Below are 9,049 nucleotides of genomic sequence, written 5' to 3' on the forward strand. Positions count from 1 at the left end.
ACTGCAGCCATGAAATTAAAAGACACTTACTCCTTGGAAGGAAAGTTATGCCCAACCTAGATAGCATATTCAAAAGCAGAAACATTACTTTGCCAACAAAAGTTCGTCTAGTCAAGGCTATGGTGTTTCCAGTGGTCGTGTATGGATGTGAGAGTTGTACTGTGAAGAAAGCTGAGCACAGAAGAATTGCTGCTTTTGAACTGTGGTGTTGGAGAAGACTCTTGAGAGTCCCTTGGACTGCAAGGAGATCCAACCAGTCCATTCTGAAGGAGATCAGTCCTGGGTGTTCATTGGAAGGACTGATGCTAAAGCTGAAACTCCAGTACTTTGGCCACCTCATGGGAAGAGTTGACTCATTGGAAAAACTCTGATGCTGGGAGGGATTGGGGGTGGGAGGAGAAGGGGACAATAGAGGATGAGATGACTGGATGGCATCACTGACTCAATGGACATGAGTTTGGGTAAACTCCAGGAGTTGGTGATGGACAGGGAGGCCTGGTGTGCCTGAACTGAGTGACTGAACTGAACTGGGAAGAGCTCTACATTTCTCCAACAGGATCAAATGCCTTTCTCCACAGGCCTCTGACTTTACTTTTTTCTGCCTTGGTCTTAGCTCCTTAAGTCTGTTTTTGACTGTCATACTCCTCATGAAGAACCACGCCTGCCCTATTTTTTAAGTCAGTTCTGGAAGATTTTTAAGCATATCTAATAGACTTCACCACAAGTCCACAGGAGTCTGACCTAAGTTATACTCACTTGACCCAATATAATTGGTCTCCCTAGCTCTGAGACTCCTTCAGCACCAACTAGGCAAGTCAGTTTCACAAAGGTGAGGCTTAGGGCCCAATTGTCTTCAAGTTTCATCACTTCCAGTTCCTGGGTTGGTCCAACCCTCATGCCTGGGCTTTTCTATGAGGACTCCACAGTGGCCTAGTCCGTCTCTCTGTAGGTTTCTAAGCACACTACTTTGAACCCCAGCATGCCTGGATGAGATCAAATTCTTGCTTTCACCTTTCCTATGTCAGCATCTTGCCTTCTTGCTGAAGCTGGGCTGCATCCGGGCAGAAATGTCAGAGTGACTCAGCATGAGAATGTACCCTCCATCTTAGTGTTGCTCTGCTAGGCGGGACCAGGCAATTGGACCATCTGGTAGTAACTAAATCATGTCTAACAACTTTACCTTGACATGCCCAGTTATTCTTTCCAGGACCAGGCTCTGACCTATTTCACAGTGAACACATTTACACCTGTTCCCTGGCCTTAAGATTGCCAAAGTTCCAGCCTACCTGAGGTTGAACACACCAAATCTTGAAACACCCCCACACGTTTTGATGATTTATTCGTGGAACCCAGGACAGAAGGAATAAAATCACAGAAGTCACTGTGCCCAAACCCTTGTCTTCAAGATGCAGTTGTCTTAAATTGTCCTAGATGAGAGGTATTAGTTATTTGGAAAGCTATAAAAATTTCAAGGTTCATACAAAAAGTAGATATTGGTAAAAAAAAAAGAAAAGAGAGAGAGAGAGAGACAGAGAATATATGAGTGCAAAAAAACATTGTTTTTGTGGTAGGTCTGAGTAACGTGTGACATTTTAAACATGTGTTGACTTTTTTTAAAAAGTCTTTATTGAATTTGTTACAATATTTTTTCCGTTTTCCATTTTGGTTTCCTTTGGCTGCCATGCATGTAGGATCTTAGCCCTCCAGCCAGGGATCAAACCTACATCCCCTGCACTGGAAGGCAAAGTATTAAGCACTGGGCAGCCAGGGAAGTCCCCATGTGTTGGCTTTAACCAGATTTTCCTCTAGCCTTTTTGGTTTAATTTTGTGATCACTTTGATTTTACTCCAATCATCATACAGACTGAATTAAGCAGACTGAAATGAGAAATCACTCAGAAAATCTCAGAATTGAAAGGAAACCCCTGCCATGAATTTACAACAGTAAGCAGGGCCTTCAGAGTTTGATTCAGCCCCTCGAGCGATGGGTGGTTAACTGACTCACAAATTCCAACTGCAAAAAGATCTAATTTTAAGTAATTTTTTTTTCTACTACTAACTGAAATAAACTCTGCTGTCTCCTTCAGGTATTAAGAAAGAATAACAAATGTATTGAGTGCTGATAGTTCAAACATTCTGCTAGATTAGAATTTATGGCAAAAAGAGATATGATCTTCTATCTTAAATTGTTCACAGTTGTTAGGCCTTCTGGAGCAAATATTCTTTTAAATGAATAATTGCAACATGTGGCAAAATTGATGTGAAGCATTTCAAGAGCATTAAGAAAAGCAAATATCTATGGCTGAGGGAGGTAGGGCTAGTGGAGAATCAGGCAAAGTTTCACTGAGAAAATAAGAGCTAGCTTAAGCTTTGAAGGATTAAATAGGACTTTAGCAGACAGGGAAGAATGTTCAGAACAGTCTTGTCCAAAGGAAAATCATTTCCAATGTATGTTAGAATTCTTTTCATTGATGGTCACAGACTACACAACTTGCAGGTCAACTTGGCTTGAATCGAAAGATGGGTAGATCTGTTGACAGGAATAATTTGATCTTGGACTCAATGTTATCCTGATTCTGATCCCATTTTCCTATGACCCTCTCAGCTCTGAATTCTTTCGTTTTCTGCTTATGGAATCAAAATGACAACAACAGTTCCAGACCTCTTATCTGTACCCACCATTTTCCAGCAGAAATGTAGCAAAAGTTGTAGAATTCATATTTGTTCTTTAGAATTGATTGGGTTATATACGCATTTCTGAATTTATTATTTAATTGATGAAAAGTATAAATATGTGTGTATATATATATATATATATAGCTTCCCTGATAGCTCAGTTGGTGAAGGATCCACCTGCAATGTATCCACCTTCAGCCAATCTGGAACTATCTCTCAAAATGGAAGTAGACCAATCCCATCTAACCACATGGAGAGATAAGTTCCTCAGGTGAAAGTGAAAGTCACTCAGTCGTGTCCGACTCTTTGTGACTCCATGGACTATAGAGTCCATGGAATTCTCCAGGCCAGAATACTGGAGTGGGTAGCCTTTCCTTTCTCCAGGGGATCAAACCCAGGTTTCCTGCATTTCAGGTGGATTCTTTACCAGCTGAGCCACCAGGGAAGTCCCAAGTTCCTCAAGAAAATGTCAAAATATTGTTGCCAGGAAGGGAGGGATGGATGATGGGAAGATAGGTAACAATATTTTCTGTAAAAGGGCTGGAAAGTGTTTTAGGTGCGATCTATCACGTAATTGGAAGATTTACAATTTGTAATTGGAGAGTAGGGAGCATTTGGAGGTGTAGCCACTAATGAGAATGAGAGGGAGGCAGGACTCCTCATGAGAAAGGCAATGCCATATTAGGTAAACACTAAGCCACTGGAACACAAAGCCCCCAAACTGCAGTGGCTTAAAGAAAACAGAAACAATTCAGGTAACGACCCTGAGGAAAATGATGTCTTTGTTCCATGTCGTCATTCAGAGATTGGGTCCCTTCCTTTTTTGTTATTAATATTTTACATCTGCTGGTGTATTGACCTTTACGCATCGTTGAAGTTGGGTCATGGTCATATCCATGTTTCATCTCATGAGACAGAGAACGAGAAAGGCCAGGGGAGTGATTTCCTCTTAAGTAAGTGTACCTATCACTCCAGCTCATTCCATTGGTAAGAATTCAGTTTTGATCACAAGGTCACAAGCGAGCTAGGAAATACGGACTCCAACTGGGGTTCAGGTGTGACATGTGTATCCAGGAAGAAGGACAGAATGGATCTGAGAGGCAAAGAACGATTTACCACAGATGCTAAAAAGTCTGGTGGAATTATAGGGTAAAGAAAGGAGTCGCATGAAATGATCAGATTCAGGATTAAAACATTTCCTTTGACAGGGGGTCTGAAGTAAGAGAACCACCAGCTAAGAAGGTGTTGCCGTCAGGCAAATGTGCAATACTGAAGGCCTGAAACAAGGTTCCCTCAGAGATAAAATAAAAGAAGTCAACCACATGACTTTGAAGACCTTTTCCACTCTTTGAATCTGTCTTCTAGTTCAGCGGTCCCTAATCTTTTTGGCACAAGGGACCGGTTTCATGGAAGACAATTTTTCCATGGACTTGGGAGGGGCATGCTTTTAGGATGATTCAAATGTATTATATTTATTGTGCACCGTATTTCTATTATTTTACATCAGCTCCACCTCAGATCACCAGGCATCAGACCCCAGAGTTTGGGAATCCTTTCTCTAGGCTATGAGTAACTGCTCATTGCCATGGATCTAAGCAAATTTTAAAAATGAGTGTTTACACATGCCCATGTGCTCCATAAGTATTAATAAAATACCAAATGGTGTTGGGAGCATGGGCTTCCAAGGTGGCGCTAGTGGTAAAGAACCCACCTGCCAATGCAGGAGACTTAAGAGACTTGGGTTTTATCCCTGGGTTGGGACAATACCCTGGAGGAGGGCATGGCAAATCACTCCAGTATTCTTGTCTGGAGAATCTGTAGGGTCCGTAGGGTCACAAGGAGTTGGACCTTATTGACATGACTTAGCACACACGTATGCATGTTGGGAGCATGGACAGAGCCATTCCTATCACATGATAGGTTAAAGAACACCTAATTTCTGCTATTTCCACTGAGACACATAATTGAAACAGAGTGTTGTCAGAGTGGGACATGCCCAGACTCAGCCACTGTGCAGCCTGGGGCAGAAGACTTCTCTTTCCAACCCATAGTTTTCATATGTACAGGGGACTAACACTCTGTGAAAGTGTCTGGGAATCAATGAAATAACCTGTGTGAGGGTCAGGTGCTCAATAGGAGACATTGCTATGCATCCCTTTCTGTCCAATGTGTGTTTGTAAATTTGCCTTTGTCCTTATGAACAACATCTCCATGCTGAGCTCAGAGGGAAAGAGAATAGTTTTTTTTTTTTTTTTTTCCATCTAGAGGTTATGTTCTCTGGACTGGCCCTCCTTCGTAACTCAGGCTCATTACTCTCAGAGTGCCTGGTGACTGAAGATCCACAAGCTACTTGCAGCTGGCAGAGGTACCACATTAGAAATTCATTTTTTCCTGTCATAATAACAAAGTGCAGAGCGGCAGGCCGGCCATAGTTTCGTATGGGAAAACCCACAGAAAAGCACAGCTGAAAGAAGCTGTGCTTTTCTCCGATATTTCTTGTCAGGGAGACCCATCCTCAAAAGGAAGGGGGAAAAAAAGGAAAGAGAAAAAGAATAAAGTCCCTGTTGAATTTGGCTGTCTCATTTCTAGGGACAAAATGCTTCTGCCTTCCCATCCTCTTTGCCTGCTTTTTGCTGAATGATACCTAGTCTGGACTCCCAGAAAGCAGTTAAATTGACAGCCTTTCACTTCAACGGGCTTGTCTTAGCCTGTCATCAGCAGCCCAGATAACTAAACATGCTGTTGTCTTGATGTGCTCTTGGAAAAATTTTCTAAGAAATCAAATTGCTGGGGTCGCTGCAAAAACCTCAGTGTGGCAATTTAACTGATGGAAATGAAGAGAAACTAGGTTTTTGTCTTTTTCAGAACAAATTAAGGAAAGTTAAGTGGGTGTGTATACTCATTTGCTACTTTGTCCAAATATCTCTAGGTACAGTGAAATGCTTGCAGGAAATTAAGATGAAATCCAGGACCTGTGAACCTAGTTGCTTTGGGTACCAATGGGGTTCAGGACATGATGCCCCAGAATGTGGCCCCTTGGCATGTTGAATACTTTAAGCTGAAGGAGTGTGAGAGAAGCACAGGGTCCTTGTGAGTTCCCTCTGCCGTTCTCCCGTGATGCAGGTCATAAATCCTCATGCAAGAAGTGTCCTCTCTATACCCAGAGGAAAGGAGCGTTTTTATCTCGAAAGACGAACATCCTCACAAACAAGTCTTGCTGTTTCCCCCAGTTTACTCCTTAACCTATCACATTGCTCCACAATTGTCCACTCTTCATCAAACCTCACATAAAAATACACAGGTCTGTTTCTATGGGTCTTCATTTCCTGATGATGGCTCTCATGTCACACAAAATGCAAATATATTTGTTTGCTTTCTTCTTGTTAATCTTTCTTTGTCAGTTGAATTTTCAGACTCAACCAGAAACCCTAAGAAAGCTGAGGAAAGCCTTTTCCTCCCCTACAGTGGCTTCGTTACCAGTCAGTAATGCTTCCCTTAAAAATAAATGATATGAGGTGGGAGCAAATGATTATAAAAATATAAGTAAGAACAAGGTTAATAAGTCAATAGCACTATAATGCCTTTTGACACAAACACAACTTGATGATGAAAAATGCCCAGTTGCTAAGCTGGGTCCAGCTCTTGTCCATGGGATTTCCCGGGCAAGAATACTGGAGTGAGGTGCCACTTCCTCCTCCAGGGGAATCTTCCCGACCCAGGGATCGAAACCCCATGCCTTATGTCTCCTGCATTGGCAGGCGGATTCTTTACTACTGTGCTACATGGGAAGTCCAGGCCCCCTGGGGGAATGTTAACGAGGACAGGGTCCACAATACTTTCAGAAGCCCACAAAAATCGACTACATTTCCTAAAAGGGAAAAAAAGTTGACATATTTAAAGTTATATAGGAAAATCCCATGGATGGAGGAGCCTGGTGGGCTGCAGTCCATGGGGTCGCTAGGAGTCGGACACGACTGAGAGACTTCACTTTCACTTTTCACTTTCCACTTTCCACTTTCATGCACTGGAGAAGGAAATGGCAACCCATTCCAGTGTTCTTGCCTGGAGAGTCCCAGGGACGGGGGAGCCTGGTGGGCTGCCGTCTCTGGGGTCGCACAGAGTCGGACGCGACTGAAGCGACTTAGCAGCAGCAGCAGTCATCTGTTGGTACTATTTTGGTGGGAGAGGCCACAAAGGCGAAAGTGTGCAGGGGACCATGCAAGAAACCATGTGGCCCTGAGAGGAGGTAGACTTTAAACACAAAATATAAAAATGAAAGAAGATAAAATTTGTAAACTTTTAAGTATTGTATTTAGCAGTTTTAATCCACAATGAAATCTGATGATTTTAATGGGAAAACAGTTCAGATTTCCACAGATGGATAAACTCTTTGTATGTTTTCATTTTCAACACCAAATGCTAATATTAATCTAATTTTCTTCTTTTCTTAGAATAAATCAATACGAAGTCCTTTTACTCTGTCATATCATCCATATCTCAGTTCTCCTGACACCCTGAAATCCTTTATTTCCTTCCTGGTGGAGATGAACTAATACCTCAGGGTTAGTGTCTGGCATAGGGCTTCCCTGGTGGCTCAGATGGTAAAGAATCCTCCTGCAATATAGGAGACCTAGGTTTGATCCCTGGGTTGGGAAGATCCTCTGGAGAAACAAATGGCAACCCACTCACTCCCCTGTTCTTGCCTAGAGAATTCCGTGGACAGAGGAGCCTGGCAGGCTACAGTCCATGGGGTCGCAAAGAGTAGTGACTAACACAGTTAACTCACTCCGTCTCCGGTGCTCAGGGTCGACCAGCAGGGGTTGCTAGAGAACAATTCAGACCCCATGTTTCCGCAGAGGAAGTGGACGAGCATCAGAGTAAATCCCCTGAGAAAACTATAGCCTTGGTTGGCAGTCAGGACTTCGAGATCCCACACAACACAAGAGGTCTAATTTATTGTGCAGAGATGAGTCATTCTGGGCTTAGAGATTAAGAAACAACCGTAAATGGTTGTCCTTGTTTTTGAAGTTTCTGTGTCTTGGTGAATTGTATGTGGACTTTAGATCTTAGAGCTCCATCAAGCTGGGTTCCTTCTGTGGATGGAAGGACTAACAAAGTCTGAATAAGAAAGGGAAGGAGTTTGGCTGATTCTCCACTCTCTGAAAAGAGCCTGAAGCCCTTCTCCTGATGAAGTGCTGGGTCTCAGACTGCTTTTGTGTTTCCTTTGAGACTGTTTTTAAGGACATGCGTGTTCAATCGCTAAGTAGTATCCAGACAGCAAGATTTAATTTTGAACTCTAGTCTGGCTTAGAGAATAACTTGCTGAAAGAATTCTGGTAACGACGAACAAATGAAATCTTTAGACAAGGTCTATGTTTTCTCCTTAATAATTTCATTAAGTGCTGCAGGGGCCCCAGCTGCCTGGTAAGAATTCCAGGCAGCCACTGGCAGACCCGCGGTCACTCAGTTAAACGGCCAGTTTCAGGAACTCTGTCTTAAAGGGGCATTTGCTGTCTTGCTGCTGCCTATTGTGCTAAAGAGGTTTGGGGGAGGGTGTTGAGGGGAGGGGGTTGTGTGGGGCAGGGGGGAGGGGGGGGTTGGCCCGATTGTAAATGTTTTGAATTTAAAAGACACCCAAATTCATTAAATGTGTGAAATGATGGGAAAAAAAGTGTGAAATTGTAACAGTCGGTTTGTAGTTGATTAATAGAAATCTCTTCTAACAATCCCCAGAACCTTCCAGGGGTCATTGGAACAGAGCAGCTGTAGAGACAGCAGGAGTGATTTTGACACTACCCAATGAGGGTTGTGCAAAGTTCCAAACAAGTGGGCAGAGTCCCATGCACTCTGCACTTTCCTCGGCCACTCATAGATGATTGGCTGCAAGGTCAGATTAATATGCAGATCAACCGGCAAGGTGCTGCTTTGCTCTGGGTCTTGGAGAGGCTTATTTTTAAGATACATTAAGGTTTCATAAAGAATGAATCACTTGGAATAAACTGGCCACTTTGGACCCAGGTAACTGCTCAGGGCCAGTCTGATTTCTGAACTTGACCATCTGTGCCATAAGCAGAGATTTATAATTTGATGTGTGGCAGCGACATTGGGGTGTCCTGAAAGGGGGCTATTTAATGAGCACCAGACTTGGCAAAGGACTGGAGTCTCCAGTTCCCGGTTCGCCATACCTCCTCCGCTCCAGACAAGCCTTGACAGGGCCAAGGAAGGGAAAGGAAAACATCACCTTTCTTTAGGGGAGCACATTTTTCCATAATTTTTGGCCTCTGCCCACCCCAAACCTGTAGTGTATTTGTTTTCCTCTTTAAAACCCTGCTGCAGGCTACCATTCTGAAGTTAAAGGATTTTTGCCTTCGAAG

The sequence above is a fragment of the Bison bison genome, unplaced genomic scaffold, assembly GCF_000754665.1.
Source record: "Bison bison bison isolate TAMUID 2011002044 unplaced genomic scaffold, Bison_UMD1.0 scf7180017864198, whole genome shotgun sequence".
Lineage (NCBI taxonomy): Eukaryota > Metazoa > Chordata > Mammalia > Artiodactyla > Bovidae > Bison > Bison bison.